Source organism: Rana temporaria, chromosome 2 (assembly GCF_905171775.1).
Source record: "Rana temporaria chromosome 2, aRanTem1.1, whole genome shotgun sequence".
NCBI lineage: Eukaryota > Metazoa > Chordata > Amphibia > Anura > Ranidae > Rana > Rana temporaria.
The window spans coordinates 415,126,067-415,148,198 of NC_053490.1; the positions used below are offsets into that span (position 1 = coordinate 415,126,067).

At 43.7% G+C, this 22,132-nt stretch overlaps 1 protein-coding gene across 2 annotated transcripts in view; it reads right to left on the reverse strand.

Moving 5' to 3' along the window:
- The window catches only part of LOC120927487 (granulocyte-macrophage colony-stimulating factor receptor subunit alpha-like), a 79,875-nt gene extending 60,655 nt beyond the window's left edge, over window positions 1-19,220 (reverse strand). The window contains exon 1 of one of the 2 annotated variants that reach the window (XM_040338197.1): window positions 18,746-19,220. The gene's annotated coding sequence lies outside the window, so the exon portion shown is untranslated. Of the gene's footprint in view, window positions 1-6,413; window positions 6,617-18,745 lie in introns of those variants that run through there. The other variant, XM_040338198.1, reaches the window with a different exon arrangement.
- Between the last annotated feature and the right edge of the window lie 2,912 nt (window positions 19,221-22,132).

Sequence of the window (22,132 nt, forward strand, 5' to 3'; positions counted from 1 at the left end):
GTCCTCACAGTATTTTTATCCCCCATGTTCCAGCAGTCTAAGGTCCTGATGTTAAGAAGACACGCTTTGGATGTAAAGGCACCAAGGGACAGTCAGAGCATGGGGATGCATTATGTGCCACAAGCGCGGAGGATCTGATAAGTTAATGTACTTTTACTCTGCCACCCCGACCCAAATTAGCAGTTTTTCAGATATCCCGGAGTTGAACATTAAGATTAAGTCAACATGCAGAAAAAAATATAGTCTATATCAACGATCTACAGTGCCTTTGAATAACATGTCCATGCCCTAGCTTTTGGCTGCAAAGGCGTGTAGTGTGCATTTTATATCCAAGGAACATTTTCTGCATGTAAGAGAAACTAATAAGTATGCAGCACTAAAAGCAGTCTAAACACCATGGCCCAGATTCTCAGAAGAGATACGACGGCGTATCTCCAGATACGCCGTCGTATCTCTGCGTTGTGCGGTCGTATCTATGCGCCTGATTCTTAGAATCAGTTACGCATAGATTTCCCGTAGATCCGACTGGCGTAACTGTGTTACACCGTCGGATCGTAACTGCATATTTACGCTGGCCGCTAGGTGGCGCTTCCGTCGAATTCTGCGTTGAGTATGCAAATTAGCTAGATACGCGAATTCCCGAACGTACGCCCGGCCGACGCAGTAAAGTTACGCCGTTTACGTTAGGCTTTTCCCGGCGTATAGTTGCCCCTGCTATATGAAGTGTATATGCGGCGCACCAATGTTAAGTATGTTTGCGTTGTTTGCGTAAGTCGTCCGTGAATGGGGCTGGACGTCATTTATGTTCACGTCGAAACCAATGATATCCTTGCGGCGTACTTTGGAGCAATGCACACTGGGAAATTCCACGGACGGCACATGTGCCGTTCGGGAAAAACGTCAATCACGTCGGGTCACAGTACATTTACATAAAACACGCCCCTCTGATCCAAATTTGAATTAGGCGGGCTTACGCCGGCCGATTTACGATACGCCGCCGCAACTTACGGAGCAAGTGCTTTGAGAATACAGCACTTGCCCATCTAAGTTGCGGCGGCGTAACGTAAATCGGATACGTTACGCCGCCACAGAGATACGCCGCTGGACGAGAATCTGGCCCCATGTTCCTAATTAAAGTACTTAATTCAAGCAAATATTTTATTACACTCTCCATGTCTCCTAAAGAAGCAGTTTTCTGTGAAACGCATTGAGAACGTGTTCTACCCCTCTAGGTGATACAGATGATTACGGAATTTTTGGAACCCATATTTGGACATTTGGATATGTGTAAATCTTAATGACCCATTTGCAACCCAGGGTACATACTGTATATTGACATATATGGGTGCTACTTAAATACTGTGTCTATATTTGCTGTCAACAATGTTTTTGAATACTTTATATTAAATGTTTGTAATAATAAAACATTGTCTTACGAAATCTTATACTGTATACTGGTTTGTGTAATTGTAAGACACCTTAAAAGTCCTTAGTTCCCCATCAGGTCTGCCTTCCTTTTGACTGACAGCACACAGCATTGGGTGAATCCATAACTGCTATTCAGTCCAATAGCAGCTCTTGAGTCTGCCCATGGCACATACTTTTAGAGAAAAGCATGGTTGGACCAGATGGTAGAGTAGTCTCTCAGTTCCCCATCAGGCTTTGCCCACCCAACAGGTGATGCGGCAGGCATAGTTCTCCATCAGGTCCCCTCTCATGTGAGCTCATATTTACCCAAATAAAAGCATTGCCATATTTGGGTAATGGCATCATTAGTACTTACCTCTCAATTTTCTAAGATGAGAAAGAGGGATACCCTAGTATAAGGTATATAGATGAAAGACGCACCCCTGGGATGCCACTGTAGCACCAGCCCCATAGGAGTTGCAGATGAAAGGGATCCCCCATTCCTGCCCAGCCAGGCACACCAAATTTTCACAAGCACCCAGAGTTAAAGAACAGTCTGTGGTTTTGTTTTTTGTTATTTATTAGAGGGTTAATAAGTTAGATAGGGATGGGAAGTTATGGCATGCCCACTTTATTTCAACATCTTCAGGGACAACCCCCTATACACATCTATATACAGTCTCTTCTCCTCTTTCCTCCTGCACAAATACTGTACTTGCTGACTCCAGTTGAATCACTCTTGAGATAATCTGACAGGCTCCCACTCAGAATTAGAATTGCCCATTACAGGCAGGAACTCGCAACCCCCTTTAAGTGTAGCTCAGATACAGTGATGTAACTTCTTCTTTGTGGCTACTGATCCCAGCACCACCTTTTTAGGCACTGTCAACCTACCTGGCTGCAGCTGCCCCTCTGACCAGTCCACCTGACTGACTCATCACCAGCCCACCCGGCTTACTCTCATGAGATCTCTCAGGGAAGGGCGTGAAGTCCTTCATAAACAAAAAATATTAAAAGCCAGCAGCTACAAATACTGCAGCTGCTGACTTTTAATAAATGGGCACTTACCTGTCCAGAGTGCCCGCGTTGTCGACAGACAAAGACGAGCAATCGCTCGTCTCTTGGCTGCCCCCGCCGCCATCCGCGGTGAGGGAACCAGGAAATGAAGTGTTCCGGTATCCTACTGCACACGCGTGAGTCGTGACATGCATTTTCATTGGTCCCCGCTGTGTTGGGGGAACTGTGTGTTTGCCAGAACACAGAGTGCGTGTGGGGTGTGTGATTCTGCGGATATTCTGCAGATATCTCTCTCTGGAAGTGGGTGCAAATACCTGTATTATACTTTAGGGTGGAACTCCACTTTAAGCACACCTCTGTCTTCAACGGAGGCTGGCTACATGTGGCACACTTACTTCTAGCACACACTAGAGGGTTCTATACCACCAAGGCTGATCCCCTGGCTCCAGGCTCCATATGATGCCCCCATAGCAGAAGCACTGTGTCCCGTCCCTGGAACCCAGGTAGAAAAAGCCAGCCTGTACCAGCTGCCGTGGGGAGTTAGTGTTGGTGGCTGATCACTCCTTGGAGTTCACCAACTGCCCATTTTACCTTTGCATGCTAGGTTGTCCAGGCTAGAACCCTCCTGGAGTCCACTCCATCATCCACCCCATCAGCTTGCATATCAGACCTCCATATCCAAGGTTGCATTCTGGATGAAGCACCACCATATCATAGTGAAAAGAAAGCACTGGCTGTTCTGCAAGAGAGATTGGGCTGAGCCAGCATCACGTGGGCCATCACTTACCTGTGTACATTACTACTATATAGGAGAGGGGAATCACCCACCTGGTACATAGCTAACAATGTTGAGCACCAGAACCAATGTTCTTGGACTCTGCTCTGGGACGCAGCCCAGATACATAAGATGCTGGGATTGTGCTTAAATCCCAGGATAAACCCAAGGAATTGGGAATGGTTGGGAGGAATACATATGTGACACTAACACAGCTATCACAGAATGCAGATATGTTAACAATCAAATAAAAAAACTCACACAGCCACAATAAGTCATATATAAGCATAGCAGGAGGGACCTTGCCATATTGAAGAAAGTCAACTGGCAGCTCAGGAAAAGGGCTTGCATGTGGTAAAATGGACATTTACAGCAGCTGGCAGAGACAGGAGAATTACTGTGTGCGGGTGGTAGCAAGTGCTTTAGAGTGGCAAAAGACCTCTTGAAGACACCACATGCTCTGAATGTGTTTCGCCCAGACCAGTTTCATCAGAGAGCTACCCAAGGCATGTTGCTGCTAATATTGTTTACACAACATGCTGCCTGGATGTGCATTTCAGACTAAGGTCTTATGTGTTCAGTTACCAAGAGTAACCATTTCTATCATCATTTGAAGCATTATCATAGCTCCCAACTGTCCCTGATATCGAGGGACTGTACCTGATTTGGAGCAATGTCCCTCTGTCCCTCATTCTCCATCATTTGTCCCTCATTTTGGCCTGATCTATATAGTTGTATATAAAATACACATGGGACGCTATTACATATATTTTGGGAATGCTCCCACATCAAACCCATCTGGCACAATGCAAGTCTTATGATTGATCGAATTTTAGGTAGAAAAATCCCAATAACTCCTCAAATGTGCCTTCTATTTGCTCCCATTCAAGACATACCAATTGCAAGTTCCAGATTAATCCACACTCTCCTTAGCGCCATCCACTGGGCCATAGCTTTCAACTGGCGTTCAAACAATGTACCATGGCCTCAGATTCTTAACCGCATGGAAAATATCAAATTATCGGAAAGAATTCACCACACGCTATATGACACTATGCATCTACACCAAAAAAAATGGTCTCTGTGGGAAGCCTCACTACGGATGTAAAATCCATTACAGGTATTCTGCTTTAGCACATCCACTAATTATTATTTTATTTTTATTTATTTTTCTCCCCCACGGAGCTCGTATAGATCTGTAAATCAATTGTATACATTCTCTCATGAGATATATCTTTACTTGTATGTAATGTATAATGTAAATGACTCTTTCACTTGTTCATTTTTTACCACTGGTAAATGCTTATACTATGACCTTATGCTTCAATAAAAACGTTTGTAAACAAAAATAAAATGCACTGTTTATTTTTCAAAAAGTGTTTCCCAGTGCTAAACATTTCATCCAATTTCGAAATTGCTGCATTTTTACATTGTAAAAGCCAATATAAAGGAATAGCAATGTTAAAAAAAAAAGCCCTTGTAAATTTAAGTAACCTTTTTTGTGGGGTTAATTCTCCTAAGGGTGTGTGTCAGGGGGCGTGCCATATGCCTACATACATTTGCTAGTAGGTGTCCCTCATTCCCATCTCAAAATGTTGGGAGGTATGCATTATAAATAATACAACAAGTAAAATATTCCCTGGCACAGACTCTTAGGGCTCTTTCACACGGAGCGGATCGGTATTGATCCGCTCCGTTAGCCCGTTTGGCTCAGCGGGGATTCCTCCGTTAATCCCCGCTGAGCTGTTGGCAGACAGGGTGGTCCCCGCACACAGTGCAGAGACCGCCCTGTCTCTCCTCCGGTCTCCCCTATGGGGAATCGGATGAATACGGACCTTGTGTCCATATTCATCCGATCCGTTCCACCGGACGGAAGAAAAATAGGGTTTTTTTCCGTCCGCAAAAGCAGATCTTTGCGGACACGGATGGTTGCGGACGTTAGCGGATGCAACGTCTGCAATCCCATAGGGATACATTACAAGTCCGTAAACGGACTTGTAATAAACGGACCGTTTGTCCGTACATGTGAAAGGGCCCTTACAGGTAAAAAAAATTCCTTGGATGTAAACTACACACTCCACAGACAGCTAGCTAATCCTCTGCATGTCAGGGCAGCTTCATTTTGTTGTGATTTACAAGTATTTTTGACAGGTTTGCAGCACAATTTGGCCATTAGATGGAGCTAAGTATCATTTCAGATACTCAGATACTAGAAATTTCAAAGGCAGTTGAAATGTAGTCAAGAGCAGTATTTTATGTTTTAAATCAATGAAAGACATTGAATGAGCACAGAAACTAGCTTGAATATAGATTTTTTTTATTTTTTTTGCTCTATTAGTACAGAACAAATATACATGCACTTTCACTTGCCAAAATAATATGCACTTTTTTTTTAAATACACCTATAAGCGTATGCTATTTGGACAGGGAACGGCTGGGCTGCGAAAATTGTCCATATGCCAAAATGCGTAGAGCAGCCTTTCTCAATAAGGGTTCTGTGGATGCTAGAGTTCCTCAGGAGGTTGCTAAAGGCTCCTTGAGCAATGAGAAACTTATGATCTCCTCTCAGATAAATAACCACATACAACAATGATCTTTTTAGCTTTCAGTAAAAAGGGGGGGACCGCCCCAATGATCAGAAGTATAAGGAGCATTCTTCGTCCATTACGCTATATATTGTGAGCTGTAAATACTATAATTATTAGCAGGGGTTCCCTGGGACCATAAGTTATTTCAAGGGTTCCGCCATGTTAATATTGAGAAAGGCTGACAAAGAAGAGTATGTAGAAGAATACATGATGGCCAGTCTTGCAATTACGTACAAACTGTCGTAGAGCAATTCGATTGTAAGAGGATCTTTGTAGGACAGCAGCTGATATCAGTGGCTCAATGTTCTCTGTGTGATGCAGAAAATGTGATATGTGTATAACTGCTGCTGACTGATAGTAGTATGGTAGTAGTACGTTTGTTGATTTCACCAGATGACACTTTTGTAAGTGTCCCATAGCTACACAAAAATCAAGATCTAAATTTCTGCAAATGAATTTTATGTATAATATATTTTAGAAACTAGAACACCATTTAGATGATTGCTTAAAGGTAGCTGTTATAGTTGTTGAGCTAGAAACTGATAATCTGTTATTTGGTAGAGGTAAATGTTATTTCTTCTAATGCAAAATGACAGGAGGAAGTGTAAGCGGAAATGTTTACTCACTCTGTTACATAAAGTTCTAACCTGGAAGTCGTCCACCTTGCATTACAGACGCAGTGAGCTTCATATTCTCTTAGGAGACTCCGTGGTTAATGGAAATGGGCTTCAAATTCAGAGACTAAATGGGAAGAGACAGTTGGGGGAGGGGGTTGCATAAATAGTATGCACAGGACGTTAAATGAAGAATGTGTTTTTGTTGTTTTACATAAATAAAAAATGACTTTTAGCTGCATTTTTTTATTTCATTAAAGGAATACTTTCATTCCATTTATTTTTCTGCTAATATTTTCATGTATATTTGGATGTTTTATTTATTTACTTTTTTACCCATTTACTAAACTGTCCCTGCACTCTTATATCACTAAGTGGCAGATCAGACTGTGCAGTTTTTTATATTTTGGGATTAGTAAGAGGAGAGTATATTCTCTAACCAGGAAACATCTGCAGCTTCATTATTACATAGATTACATGTATTCACTCTGGAGAAGAGACGCTTAAAGCGGATGTGCCATTAAAAAAAAATATTAAAAGCCAGCAGCTACAAATACTGCAGCTGCTGACTTTTAATATTAGGACACTTACCTGTCCTGGAGTCCAGCGCTGTCCGCAGCAGAGGATGAGCGATCGCTCGTCTCTCTGCTGCTCCCCCCGCCATCCTCAGTGAGGGAACCAGGAAGTGAAGCGCTCCGGCTTCACTACCCGGTTCCCTACGGCGCATGCGCGAGTCGCGCTGTGCCCGCCGATTGGCTCACACGCTGTGTGCTGGGAGCCGAGTGTTCCCAGCACACAACGGGGGACAGACGGGAAGTCAGGAAAAACCTGTCTTTTGCCCGAGACGTGTGGCCGGAAGTGGGTGCAAATACCTGTCTTTAGACAGGTATCTGCACCCCCCTCCCCCCTGAAAGGTGTCAAATGTGACACCGGAGGGGGGGAGGGTTCCAATCAGCGCAAGTTCCACTTTAGGGTGGAGCTCTGCTTTAAGAGGGGATAGGATTAAAATGTACAAATATATGAACAAGGGAAGAAGGGATGTTTCTTCAGCTTATTTTCTTCTGTTATTGACAGATGGCACATTTTGTTTTTCTCTTATAGGTTGCAACAGGCTTATGTGAGAACTAGATTTGGGAAAATGGTTCGGCCCGAGCATGAGTTCTGGCCAAACATTGGCTGTTCGCCAGTTTGATGAACACCCAAATTATCGGGGTGTTCAACCGTTTGTTCTGCGGGAATTCCCACAATGCACTCCGCCGCCGCACAGTTCATTGAAAGCCCTAATTGGCTGAAGCAATGAAAGCTTTCCAATTAAGGAACATAGCCCTGTCAGAGCCATGATTAGACACCATTATGATGACTCTATCCAATCATGGCTCATTGCTCTTAGTCCCACCCCATATTATATAAATATTCTCCCCATAGCAGCCATTTGCAGTGTGATATTGGCATGGAGAGAGATAGAACAGGGCGCAGTGCTACTAGCGACTTAGTGTGCTATAGTGAGCTTTTGTGATTCTATTGTCAGTGTAGAATATCAGTTTAGTGTGAATCTAGTGATAGTGCAGCATGAGTGTACTTTGACCATTCATTTTTACTTTAGTGTGAATCTAATGATAGTTCAGTGTGAGTGTAGTGAAGAAAATCCAGATAGTCGCACTCCAATGCAATCACCTTTATTGGTATAAAAGCCGGGCTGGTGCTACCACTAGGCAAACTGCAGCCTGGGGGTAAAGCCATGGCCACTTTTTGCTGCATTTGCAGCCTTTTATAATTTGGGGGGGTGCTAGTAGCCGGTCTTGCCTAGGGTGCAAAATAGTCTAACATCAGCCCCATATAAAAGACAGTCCATACACTACAAGAAGTGAAGGAACAGCTGTAACTAATGCATTTTTACACCCTTACTGGTGCTTAGTCATAGCTGACTAGGGGAGTTCAGTGTTGAGATTACTATTCATATCAGTGTGAGTGTAGTTTGACCATTCATTTTTATTTTACTGTCAGTTTATTTTGTCGGGTCAGGTTTCCTGCAGTATATTTCAGTGAGCTAGTGCTTGTTTAAAGCAGTATATTTCAGTGCGTTACTTCACGTTTAACGCAGTTTATTTCAATGTGTTAGGGCACGTTTAACGCAGTATATGTCAGTACGTTACTTCCCATTTAACGCAGTTTATTTCAATGTGTTAGTGGGTGTTTAACACAGTATATTTCAGTGCGTTACTGCAAATTTAAGGCAGTATATTTCAGTGCGTTAGTGAACATTTAACGCAGTATTTTTCAGTGCATTAGTGCACGTTTTACTTAAGTTTATTTCAGTGCGTTACTGCACTCTTAACACGGTATATTTCAGTGCATTACTGCATGTTAAACGCAGTATATTTCAGTGCATGGGTGCACATTTACCACAGTATATTGCAGTGCATTATTGCATGTTTAACACAGTATATTTCAGTGTGTAGCTGCACGTTTAATGCAGTATATGTCAATGCAGTATTTTTCAGTGCATCAGTGCAAGTTTACCACAGTATACTACAGTATACTACAGTGAGTCGGTCCAGTTTTACTGCCATATATTGTAGTGTGTCAGTGGAGTGTCTACTCAAGTTAAAGTACAACAAACACTACTTCCAATTCATTAAAGTGCATCCACATACACATTTACCCCATCTTTATTACATTTTGTTAATAAGCGCCTCCCTCCATCATGTCTGGGAGGCCAACAAGGCCAAATGTTCCCAAGGCACTGTGAGAGAGGCCTGTAAGGGAGCTAGCAGTGTATATGTCTATAGGCAAAGGTGGATGTGGTCAGTCCTCAGGCAGGGCATCATTTGCTCTGTTTAGTGATGTTGCCTGTGCTATCCATCCACAGCATGCAGAATAGGTGGTGGCCTGGCTTATTAAACCATCCTCATCCTCCTCATCTTCCATCACCCAAGCAGAGTTTAGTGCCAGAGTGGCTTATTCTGCCTCCTTGTCCACAGCTACTCCTGCCATAGCCCCAGCATCAGGCATGGAGTAGTCAGCTGAGTTACTTGAACACAGTTAGCCGAATTCAGGTACAGTTACGACGGCGTATCAGTAGACACGCCGTCGTAACATTAAGCGTATGCTCAAACTGAGATACGACCTCCTACGTCGTCGTATCTTAGCTGCCTATTTATGCTTACGCCTAGAATATGTAAATCAGCTAGATACGCCTATTCACGAACGTACGCCCGGCTGTCGCAGTAAAGAGACGCCGTTTACATAAGGCATTTTCAGGCATAAATATAAACCACCAAAATGATGGCGCAGCCAATGTTAAGTATGGACGTCGGAACCGTGTTGAATTTTTCACGTTTTACGTCGTTTGCGTAAGTCATCCGTGAATGGGGCTGGGAGTAATTTACGTTCACGTCGAAAACCAATCAGTCTTTGCGGCGTAATTTGGAGCATGCACACTGGGATACGTCCACGGACGGCGCATGTGCCGTTAGTAAAAAACTTCATTTACGTGGGGTCACAATGAATGTAAATATAACACGCCCACATCTTACACATTTGAATTAGGCATGCTTACGCCGGCCCAGTTACACTACGCCGCCGTAAGTTAGAGCGCAACTTCTTTGTGAATACAGGACCTGCTGCTCTAACTTACAGCGGCGTAGTGTATCTCTCTAAATCCAGCTAGGTATCAGCAACATGCTCCTTGACGATGCACAGCCATTACTTGATTAAGATCTTGGTTCTGAGGTCGAGGAAGGTGGGAACATGAGCCTACAGAGATGGGATAACACTGGTAAACAACAAATTGGCAGTCATGTTCCCCCCAGCCACAGCGTATTGCTAAGTTGTCTCCAGTGATAAAAAGGATGGAGGGGATAATGATGATGAAGTCTCTTATGTGACTTGGGTGCTGGATAGAGCAGAGGAGAAAAGTGAGCGTGACACACAACCCCAAAGAGGCAGCCATAAAAGAAAGAGAGAGCGCAGCAACCCAATACCACCATCCCAATTCCTACAGCTCAGCTGTTAGGGCCTTTTTTAACACATGTGCAGCCAATCGTACTGTTGCAATTTGCAAACTTTGTCTCTAGCACATCAAGTGTGGCAAAAACACCAGCCATTTGGGTACCACATGCTTGAAAAGGCATTTAACTTCCCACCACTCAACCCATTGGCAAGAGCACCTGAAAGCCACACAAAAGGGATGCAATTGTGCTCCTCCTAAATTCAAGCTTGTCAAAGCTGCTGGCTTTACAACTCCTGCCTTACCATCTGGTGGATTCTAACCCCTTTCGTGAATTTGCAGAATGGGCTGTACCACAATGGCAGGTTCCCAGATGCTATTTATTTTCAACTAAGGCCATTCCAGCTCTGTACCATTAAGGGGAAGGCAATGTTGTGGCATCATTGAGCAAGGCAGCTGCAAGGTCTACGTTACTGCTGACACGTGGTCCAGCAAGCATGGTCAGGGATGATATATTTTGTTCACAGCATGCTGGGTAACTCCGATTGCCCCTCGGTAGGATGCAGGACAGGGCTCAGTGCTACGTGGGTGGGAGGAGGCAGTTCCAGATACTGTAATCCTCAGTGACCCTGAGAAGTCTTCTTCTCATGCCTCTGCAAACTTGTGGTGTACGGGCTCCCTCATTTTTCAAAGCCTGCAAAAGGACCCAAGAATGCCTGGCATCAAAAAGAAGGATAATTTTTGGTTGACAAACCTCTTTGACCACCGTTACAAGGGGAAAGTCTCGGAACTCATCCCGTCCCCACAGAGGAAGCAGTAGATGAAATCTCACCTTAAAGAGGAGTTTATGTAACACCTTTCCTGAGTCTGGTAGGTTACAGTCTGGTGGAAAATGTAGTTTTGAGGTTTCTGTTGGTCAAGAGAGGGACAATGAAGATAAAGGCCATTTCAAAATTGTTTTAGTCCTCAATGCCCAGGGCTGTTAGCTTCCATATGCCATCGGCAGTGTCTGCATCATATGATGGGAGATTATCTAGGGGCAAAAACAGACATGGAGAGCTTTCCAGTTGATAACCCACTGGGTTACGGGGTCATGAGAACAGACCACTGGCCTGAACTTGCCCAGTATACAATAGAGCTGCAGGGCTGCCGTGCATCCAGCATGCTTTACAAATGGGCATTCAGTGTTGCTGGAGGTTTTATGACAGATAGAGAGTGCGACTGTGGACCAGCTGACATTTTTTTCAAAATTAATCAGTCTGCTCGATTAGCAGCAACTATCAAGCCCCTGATGCCGATGTCACTGATTAAGTGCTTTCTGGATCTGGAATTTCTGAAAGATTGTCTAGGCTGCCTTGCTTTGTGGGTGTTGACTTCATCTGGAAAAAAAAATGGTATAGGTTTCATGGCCATAATTAACACCCAAGGACCAATTTTTCTGCATATGTTTGACATACTGTAATAATTATGTTTTTTACAATGGGGTTCGTTGTTCGGTTCTGAACATTGGCAATGTTCAAAAGTTCTGCTGCAAACCTAGCAGAAGGTCATTCAGCCCATCTCTAGTGGGAACCATTGGACTGACATAAGTTGGATACAGATTCCATGGAGTCATTCTTACATGCAGGACAGGTCTGCCGATAGGGCGGTAGAGTTGGCTTTCCTGTAAGTATTTGAAGAGTCCACTTTTTGCCCAGAACCCATGAGTTCAGCAGGGGAGCAGGGCCTAAACAGGGACTCTTCCAACATCTTTGGACACATGCAAAGTAATTCCAGGGCCTTCATGCAGTGGCTCCCAACAATGAAACTAAAACCCGAGCTTCTTTTATGTCAATCCACTGGGGCAGGCCAGAAGTTTAATTTAGTTGTTGGGAGCCAACAGGTAGGATTACTGGGCCAAATTCTCAAAAAATCTGCCTAACTTAACTTTCAGCAGTTAAGTTACACAGGCGTTAAATTTCTACCTAAGTGCCCGATCTTCAAAGCACTTACCTAGAAATGACACGCCGTGTAACTTAAGTGCCTCCGTCGCAAGGCGGTCCTCCTCTCCGGGGGGCGTTTACAATTTAAATGAGGCGCGCTCCCGCGCCGGCCGTACTGCGCATGCGTGTGACGTAATTTTCCCGACGTGCAGCGCGCGAACGTAATTTACGCCGGGCTTTGTGGATTGCGACGGGACAATAAAGTTGCGACGGGTGAAAAAAAAACTACGCGCCGGGAAAAAAAATAAAAAAATGACAGCGTCGCTCGGCATGCATTCCTGAGAGGGAGAACTCCATGCCAATTTTCAAAGAAAAAACCGGCATGGGTTCCCCCCCAGGAGCATACCAGGCCCTTAGGTCTGCTATGGGTTGTAAGGAGACCCCCCCTACGCCGAAAAATCGACGTAGGGGGTCCCCCTACAATCCATACCAGACCCGTATCCAAAGCACGCTACCCAGCTGGCCAGGAATGGGAGTGGGGACGAGCGAGCGCCCCCCCCCCCCTCCTGAGCCGTGCCAGGCCGCATGCCCTCAACATGGGGGGGTTGGGTGCTCTGGGGCAGGGGGGCGCACTGCGGGCCCCCCCACCCCAGAGCACCCTGTCCCCATGTTGATGAGGACAGGACCTCTTCCCGACAACCCTGGCCGTTGGTTGTCGGGGTCTGCGGGCGGGGGCTTATCGGAATCTGGGAGTCCCCTCAAATAAGGGGGCCCCCAGATACCGGCCCCCCACCCTAAGTGAATGGATATGGGGTACATCGTACCCCTACCCATTCACCTGGAGGCAAAGTGATAGTTATTAAACACACAACACAAGGGTTTTTAAAATCATTTATTAGTCTGCTCCGGAGGCCCCCCCTGTCTTCTTTAGCTCTAATACCAGGGGGGGCTTCTTCTTCCACTCTCCGGGGGGGCACGTGGGTAGGCACCCACCACGTGGGTACCTACCGGAGCATGATGGGACGGTGATGCCTATATAAATGGGATGCAAGGCGCGCTTCCATCATTGCAGTGAGAAGAGGCGTCGAGTCAACATCGGAAGAAGGGAGAAGAGAAGAACATGACGTCACAGAAGACCGCGCTGGCTGCCTGCTAGTAATTGAGCTAACACACGAAGATAGCAGGCAGCCAGCGCTGAAGGAGAAGGCACCGGACAGCTGGAGAAGAACCGGGGTGCGCCGAGTCAACAGCGGAGAGCGGCGAAGATAGAAGAAGACCCCCGGAGAAGACCCCCGGAGAGTGGAGAAGACCCCCCCCCGGAGAGTGGAAGAAGAAGCCCCCCCGGAGAGTGGAAGAAGAAGCCCCCCCTGGTATTAGAGCTAAAGAAGACAGAGGGGGCCTCCGGAGCAGACTAATAAATGATTTTAAAAACCCTTGTGTTGTGTGTTTAATAACTATCACTTTGCCTCCAGGTGAATGGGTAGGGGTACGATGTACCCCATATCCATTCACTTAGGGTGGGGGGCCGGTATCTGGGGGCCCCCTTATTTGAGGGGACTCCCAGATTCCGATAAGCCCCCGCCCGACGGACCCCGACAACCAACGGCCAGGGTTGTCGGGAAGAGGTCCTGTCCTCATCAACATGGGGACAGGGTGCTCTGGGGTGGGGGGGCCCCGCAGTGCGCCCCCCTGCCCCAGAGCACCCAACCCCCCCATGTTGAGGGCATGTGGCCTGGCACGGCTCAGGAGGGGGGGGGCGCTCGCTCGTCCCCACTCCCATTCCTGGCCGGCCGGGTAGCGTGCTTTGGATATGGGTCTGGTATGGATTGTAGGGGGACCCCCTACGTCGATTTTTCGGCGTAGGGGGGTCTCCTTACAACCCACACCAGACCTAAGGGCCTGGTATGCTCCTGGGGGGGAACCCATGCCGGTTGATTTTACAAATTGCCGTGGAGTTCTCCCTCAGGAATGTATACCAAATGCTGTCGCTTGAATGGGCTTTTACAAGGTGTTACTAACTTTCCACATTGTAAAACCAGCCCTAGTTTTGCGCAAGCAAATCGGAACTTACGCAGAAATCACAATGCTTAAAAGCGTTGTGGATCTACTTAAGTCCTCATTTGCATACGCAAAGCTGCATTTCAATGAGAAATGCCCCCAGCGGCGGATGCGGTACTGCATCCTAAGATCTGACAGTGTAAGTGTCTTACACATGTCAGATCTTCTGCCTAACTTTGGAAAAAGCCTTTTGAGGATCGTTTCCAAAGTTAGGCACAGAGATACGCAGGCTGAACAGCAGTTCCGCCTGCCTATCTCTTTTGAGAATTTGGCCCACTATTCCTTATTCTGAAAATGAGTAAATAGTCGCCTCCCAATCCTTGACCCCTGCTGCTGAACTAATGGGCCCTGGGCAGTGACAAACTTAAGGGGGCTGCAGTCCCAGGTTCTGACACTATGGCGGTGCATGCTTATTTTTTTCTCTTGCTGTCAAACAGACAGAAGCAATAAGATTTTTTACTGGCAGGAGGGTATCATTTTTGTATGTATTCTATGCAGTGGCATACACATTACATACTCCTGAGCTTTGCACTCTTTGTGTTATGCGCTTCTGAGGGTGTAGTTACAAGGAGTTTGGCATACTGTATGTGTGCTGTGTATACAGTGAATAGGCTCACATGCACAATTTTGCCACACTCACAATTCAGGGGGTGCACTAAGCATGCCATTTTATTCTTTCAGTTATTTTTGTGTGTGAGGGGGGTTAAAAAATGATTGGCCCTAGGTGCCAGATATGCTTGGTACCCCAATGGGATCAGGAATGTTTTATTTATTGCTAGGAGCTGCTACTGGTTGGAAATATAATGAGGTATTTCAAGTTCCTTCTCTTGTTGGATTGATTAGCCAGCCAGGTTGCTATGTGCAGCAGATTAGAAACACTGAGGGGAGGGGCACCCTGTCAGACAGACTGTATGGGGCTACATGATTTCTAATGGAAGTCCTGGTACAGGAACTACGGTTGTTTGCCCTACACTGTGTACAATAATAGAAACACACAACCCCCTGTCACAGGATAGAAAGGCACTCCCTTGCTTCTCCATTTATGCCCCACTTCCTTTTCCACGCTAACAGACTGACTGGAGACTGCCCTGTCACTGTTAACACTTTTCTATGAACATCAGAAGTTCAGGGAAGCAGCATTAAGAGACTAGGAGCCAGCAGCATTAAATATCTAAACTGGAAGAATTTAACAAATTGTTTACTAGGGAAAGATTATTTTGTTGTACTCAATTGGGGTTATTTCCGAAAGGCAAATCCACTTTGCACTACAAGTGCAAACTACAAGTGCAAAGTGCCCTTAAAATTGCACTGAAAGTGCACTTGGAAGTGCAGTCGCTGTAGATCCGAGGGGGACATGCAAGGAAAATAAAAAACAGCATGTTGGCTTGCACATGATTGGATAATAAAATCAGCAGAGCTTCCCCCCATTTTAGATCTACCCCTCAGATTTACAGCGACTGCACTTCCAAGTGCACTTTCAGTGCAATTTTAAGTGCACTTTTCACTTGTAGTTTGCACTTGTAGCCCCCAACGTATTGAACTAAAAAAGCTGAGGGTTTAATACTACTTTATTTATTAATGGAATAAAAATTGCTGTCTACTGTGTTTACAGTTTCATACAGTTTCTGAGCCTTCTGCTTTTTCTATTACTGGTATTATTATAGAACCATCTTTTATCAGTAACTTTCAGAGTACATATAACCTGTCACCATCAGCCTAGTCTCCAAAAGAAGCTCATGTCCCTACTACAATAGGGATCGCACAATTCATGAGGTGGTGCCAGTTAACATACCAGTAAGTTTTTGAACTGTGGTAAAAAGCTTGAGCACCGAGAGAAAACAAACACAAATCCAGAAAGAATATACCAACTATGTAATAGTGTTACAGGTGGGGTCTCAAAATCTGGAACCTACAGCTCTGGAAAGCTATCTACCTATTATGCTGTCCAAAAAACACAGGAACAAGTTTATTACGGGCAAGCAGTTAAACAAAATATATATGAAACTACAGAGTAATCTTTCACATTGTAGCATATTGGCAATGCTTCTTGGAAAGCTGATCACTGACTTTACTTTTTGTTGACGTTAGAACGGTAAGACATGCAAGGCAAGCGAAACTACTACATTTGTGTGCAGAAGAGGAAACCTTCACATGTATTATTTTCTATGAGCAGACAACTAGCAGACAGCTGAAAATGGTATGCTAACATATGTGACATCCTGTACAACAAAATTACCAATGAACAAGCAAATGCAGGAGGAAGAAATACCAAACATACTATATACTGTATTGTACATTATGCATTATATTTACATTTACTATGCCTTACCTCCAGATAATTAAGAAAACCATACCATATAGTCAGAGTAAGTCTTTGGGTTACCTATAATTGCACCAATTATCTGACACATTGTGCTAGGTTGGTTACTGTGTATGGAATGTGTTTGGAAGTATATAGCTTACTGCCTCAACAATTTTGTCTGATTAACCACTTAAGCCCCAGACCAATATGCTGCTAAATGCCCAAAGGCGTTTTTACAATTGGGCACTGCGTCGCTTTAACAGACAATTGCGCTCTCATGCGACGTGGCTCCCAAACAAAATTGACGTAATTTTTTCCCCACAAATAGAGCTTTCTTTTGGTGGTATTTGATCACCTCTGCGGTTTTTATTTTTTGCGCTATAAACAAAATTAGAGCGACAATTTTGAAAAAAATGCAATATTTTTTACTTTTTGCTGTAATAAATATCCCCCAAAAACATATATAACATTTTTTTTCCTCAGTTTAGGCCGATACGTATTCTTCTACCTATTTTTGGTAAAAAAAATCGCAATAAGCGTTTATCGATTGGTTTGCGCAAAATTTATAGCGTTTACAAAATAGGGGATATTTTTATTGCATTTTTATTAATTTTTTTTTTTTTACTACTAATGGCGGCGATCAGCGATTTTTTTCATGACTGCGATATTATGGCGGACACTTCGGACAATTTTGACACATTTTTGGGACCATTGTCATTTTCACAGCAAAAAATGCATTTAAATTGCATTGTTTATTGTGAAAATGACAGTTGCAGTTTGGGAGTTAACCACAGGGGGCGCTGAACGTTTTAGGCTTCACCTAGTGTGTGTTTACAACAGTAGGGGGGTGTGGCTGTAGGTCTGACGTCATCGATTGTGTCTCCCCTATAAAGGGGATGACACGATCGATGCGCCGCCACAGTGAAGCACGGGGAAGCCGTGTTTACATACGGCTCTCCCCGTTCTTCTGCTCCGCGGAGCGATCGCGACGGAGCGGCTATAAACGAATAGCCGCGCCGTCGTCCCGGATCGCTCCCCGAGGGAATTCGCCCGCCGCACGCAGTGGGGGGGGGGGGGTCCCGATCGGACCCCCGACCCGCGGAAAGGCAAGGACGTATATATATACGTCCTTCTGCCTGTCCGTGCCATTGTGCGGACGTAAATAGTCGTGGGCGTTAAGGGGTTAAACCACAGAAATGTATTTATAGACTTAAGTTGCTTTAAAAACAATCTGGCAAATTCATTAAAGCTCAGGTAACACTTGTCTGTTGGTATGGCCCTGTAAAATGGCTGGAGCCATATTTAAAAAATCACTGTCGCTTGTTTTGTTAGCTTTCACACTAATGCTGCGTACACACGATAGGTTAGTCTGATGAAAACGGTCTGATGGACCGTTTTCATCAGACCAAACCGATTGTGTGTGGGCCCCATCGTTTTTTTATCCATAGGTTAAAAAAATAGGAACTTGTTTTAAAATTATCTGATGGATAAAAAACCTATAGAAAAAAAAACGATCGTCTGTGTGTACGTCTATCGGTTAAAAATCCACTCATGCTCAGAATCAAGTCGACGCATGCTTGGAAGCATTGAACTTCATTTTTTTCAGCACGTTGTTGTGTTTTACGTCACAGCGTTCTGACACGATCATTTTTTTTTAACTGATGGTGTGTAGGCACGACTGATCATCAGTCAGCTTCATCGGATAACTGATGGAAAAATCCATTAGACTGTTTTCTTCAGACTAACCTATCGTGTGTACAGGGCATAAGGCTTAATGCTGAAGAGATAAACACTTTCAATAATTTCCCTTATTCCCAGTTAATGCATAATAAATATATATATAATGTAGCATAACGTAGGGTAGCTCATAAAAGTTCATAGATATGCTGTAGGTATATAGGTATATAGGTATATAATGCTGAAGAGATAAACACTTTCAATAATTTCCCTTATTCCCAGTTAATGCATAATAAATATATATATAATGTAGCATACCATAGGGTAGCTCATAAAAGTTCATAGATATGCTGTAGGTATATAGGTATATAAGCACAAGAGCCATCCCCCTAGATCCCACAAAACGTAGCACTTAGCATAGTAAATCCGTACTTACAGATGCTTTATAGAGTTCAGTAGTGTCCTGACATGATCTGCATTCTCCTCTCTTCCCCAGGTTGTATGAGATCTCTCTGTCTCCTTATATGGCTTTTCATTAGGTAACGTCTAGGTAAGAACTTAGGTGTTTCTTGATTCCTAGCCTGTTTAACTGGATTGGAGGAGTTTACATCACACCAATGTCTTACATAATATCCGAGTAAGTAGCCTGAGTGTAAAAAAAGGTGTTATTTTTACTTCTACAATAATTATCATATCATACTTCTATGGCAGCAGTACAGTTATCATTTGCAAAAGCGAAATTACTGTACATGGCATTTGTTTATCAACTGAAGGATAAATTACACAAACGTGTGGCATTGAAAACATTTTATGGTCTCTTGGTTTAGTCTGTTAATGGCCACTGACCTTCCTACATAACATTCCTCTCTTTTCTTCAGGTGCTAGGAACACCAATCAACATGTGTGTACAAGACATTTCACCTCCCAGGACCCGTTCCCTCCATTTACAATCTTACTAGTTGCTATGGGAGCCGTTCCTTTTGGGAAGGGAATTGCTGCACAGTAGGTAGAACAACTGAATTCTCAGCTGCAATGTACCTTTTCATCAGTTTGGTAAATTGATTGAATAACTTGGCTCCCCCCCATGGTCCATTACAACCTGTTCCAGAAGTTGGGGGTCAGTTTGGTCCTGCAACATAGATAGTGGTTTGCATCTTGTATTAAGAGAGGTATGGACTCCAGAGAGAGATATAATTTTGCCCCTGTACAAATCATTAGTAAGACATCATCTAGAATATGCAGTTCAGTTTTGGGCACCAGTTCTCAAAAAGTATATCGGGAACTGGAGAAAGTACAGAGAAGGGCAACCAAACGCATAAGAGGAATGGAGGAGCTCGCGATGAGGAAAGATTAGAGGAACTGAATGTATTCTCTCTTGAGAAGAGGAGATTTAGGGGGGATATGATCAACATGTACAAATATATAAGTTGTCCATATAGTGAACTTGTTGTTGAGTTATTCACTTTAACGTCATTACAGGGGACAAGGGGGCATTCTTTACGTCTAGAGGAAAAAAGATTTAATCTCCAAATACGGAAAGGTTTCTTCACAGTAAGAGCTGTGAAAATGTGAAACAGACTCCCTCCAGAGGTGGTTTTGGCAAGTTCAGTAGATTGCTTTAAAAAAAGGCCTGGATTTTTTTCTAAATGTACATAATATAACTGGGTACTAACATTAATAGGTAACATTGATCCAGGGAAAATCCGATTGCCTCTCGGGGGATCAGGAAGGATTTTTTTCCCCTGCTATAGCTAATTGGATCATGCTTTGCTGGGGTTTTTCGCCTTCCTCTGGATCAACTGTGGGTATAGGATTGTGTATATGGGATTGTATATGTATGTATATATATATATATATATATATATATATATATATGTATATATATATATTTTTTTTTTTTTTTTGGTTGGATCGATGGACTTGTGTCTTTTTTCAATCTACAAACAAGGTAACAGCTATAATTGTGAATATCTGCAGCCTACACGAGGGTAGTAATTCTTATTTTGGTTAGAAACTATTTTTATTTGTGAATGAACACAAATCACAAAAGACCCCAAGGGGTCAGAATTATATGATCAGTTACAAAAAAAGAGCAGGAAGCTCTTCCTCAGGGTAAATCATGTGACCAGTTACACAACCTGTCGGGCAGAGCCAGTGACGTCACTTCCGGGTGTCTCTGAGACACGGACGTTTCACAGAGAAGGATTGCTGCCGAATGCCTAATACTATTATGTATGTTCTGTTAAAGATTTATTACTTGTGAGTGAATTATATATTTTTTTAATAAACTGGTTTATACTGAACATACTGTGCTATGAACGGATTGTGTTTATATATTTGAGCGGAATATGTGGATTAAAGGGGACAAGCATGGTATGGAGGTGACTTTATGAACCGCATTGGTGGATTAAAAAAGCTAGCGTTTGAATCTGTGTTTATTGACCTTTAGGGCACTTTCACACTAAGGTGGTGGGGGCATCGGTGGTAAAGCGCTTCTATATTTAGCATGGCACTTTACCATCGTTTTAGCAGCGTTTTGGGCCGCTAGTGGGGCCCGTGTAGCACTGCTGCCGAAAGCGCTTTGCAGGCGATTCAGCGGCTCTGCCAATTGATTTGAATGGGCAGGGGCACATTAGGAGCGGTATACACCGCTCCTAAAGCACCCCAAAGATGCTGCTTGCAAGTGCACTGCTCCAGTGTGAAAGTACTCAGGCTTTCACACTGGAGTGACATGAGAGTCGCTTTACAGATGCTTTGCAGGCGCTATTTGAAGTGCTAAAATGCCTGTAAAGCGCCTTAGTGTGAAAGTAGCCTTATGGTTAATATTTAAGATGAGCGAGAATTGCACTTGGGGGTGATTGGTGATTGGAAGCACTATTTGGACATTCGCTCTATTGCTATATTTTTAAAGTACAGACTTTTACTGAAGTGCAGATATTACAATATAGACACTTGTTTTGTGAGAGCACAATATTTACTTGATGAATTTTGCAATGCAAGTTTCTATGTGTTTATTTATCACTAAGTTTATATTGTTACATGTTATAGAAAGGTGACTTTACTTAACATGGTATATTTTAATTTACTAGAGTTATTTAAGGGAACAGAACACCATTTAAAAATGTTTAATTTGTTCATTAAAGTGAGTACACTTTGGGGGGTTCAGCATTTCCTAGCACATATTATTTGTAGCCACCTAGCAGCATATGAGTTTACTATTATAAACCTCAGAAAAATTTGGTAGATAATACAAATTATACCAAAAATAAATACAAAAAAAACCGCCACATAAGAAACTCAGCCTTGAAAACCAACAAAGATAGGATCATGCAAGTGCTCTTATTTACAAATGTTCCTAGTACCGTATATGCAAAGGACACAGAAAGGATATTTTAACAAAGTTCCCTTATGATCACAATAACTGGACTATAAGGAATCACCAAGCCAAGTTATAAATAGGGTGCTTCCATTTTTACGGAATCTGCAAGAAAAAATACAGTTAAAATTATATTAAAGTGGTCCTAAATGATGAGTGTTCTTTAACTATTTCCCTACCCCCCTCTTTAACTGCTTCCCGACCAGCCCTTGTCATTATACTGCGTCAGGTCTACTCTCCTGTGCAAATCGTTGTAGGTGTGCATCAGCTCGCATATGTCGTGTACGTCGGGAGCGTGCCCGTGGGTTGGGCGGATTGGATGTCTGCCGGCAACCTGCGATCGCCTATTACAGAGGCAGAACGTGGAACTACATTTGTAAACAAGGCAATTCCCAGTTCTGATAGGTGACATGTCAGAGATCTACTGTTCGTAGTGATCGGGAACAG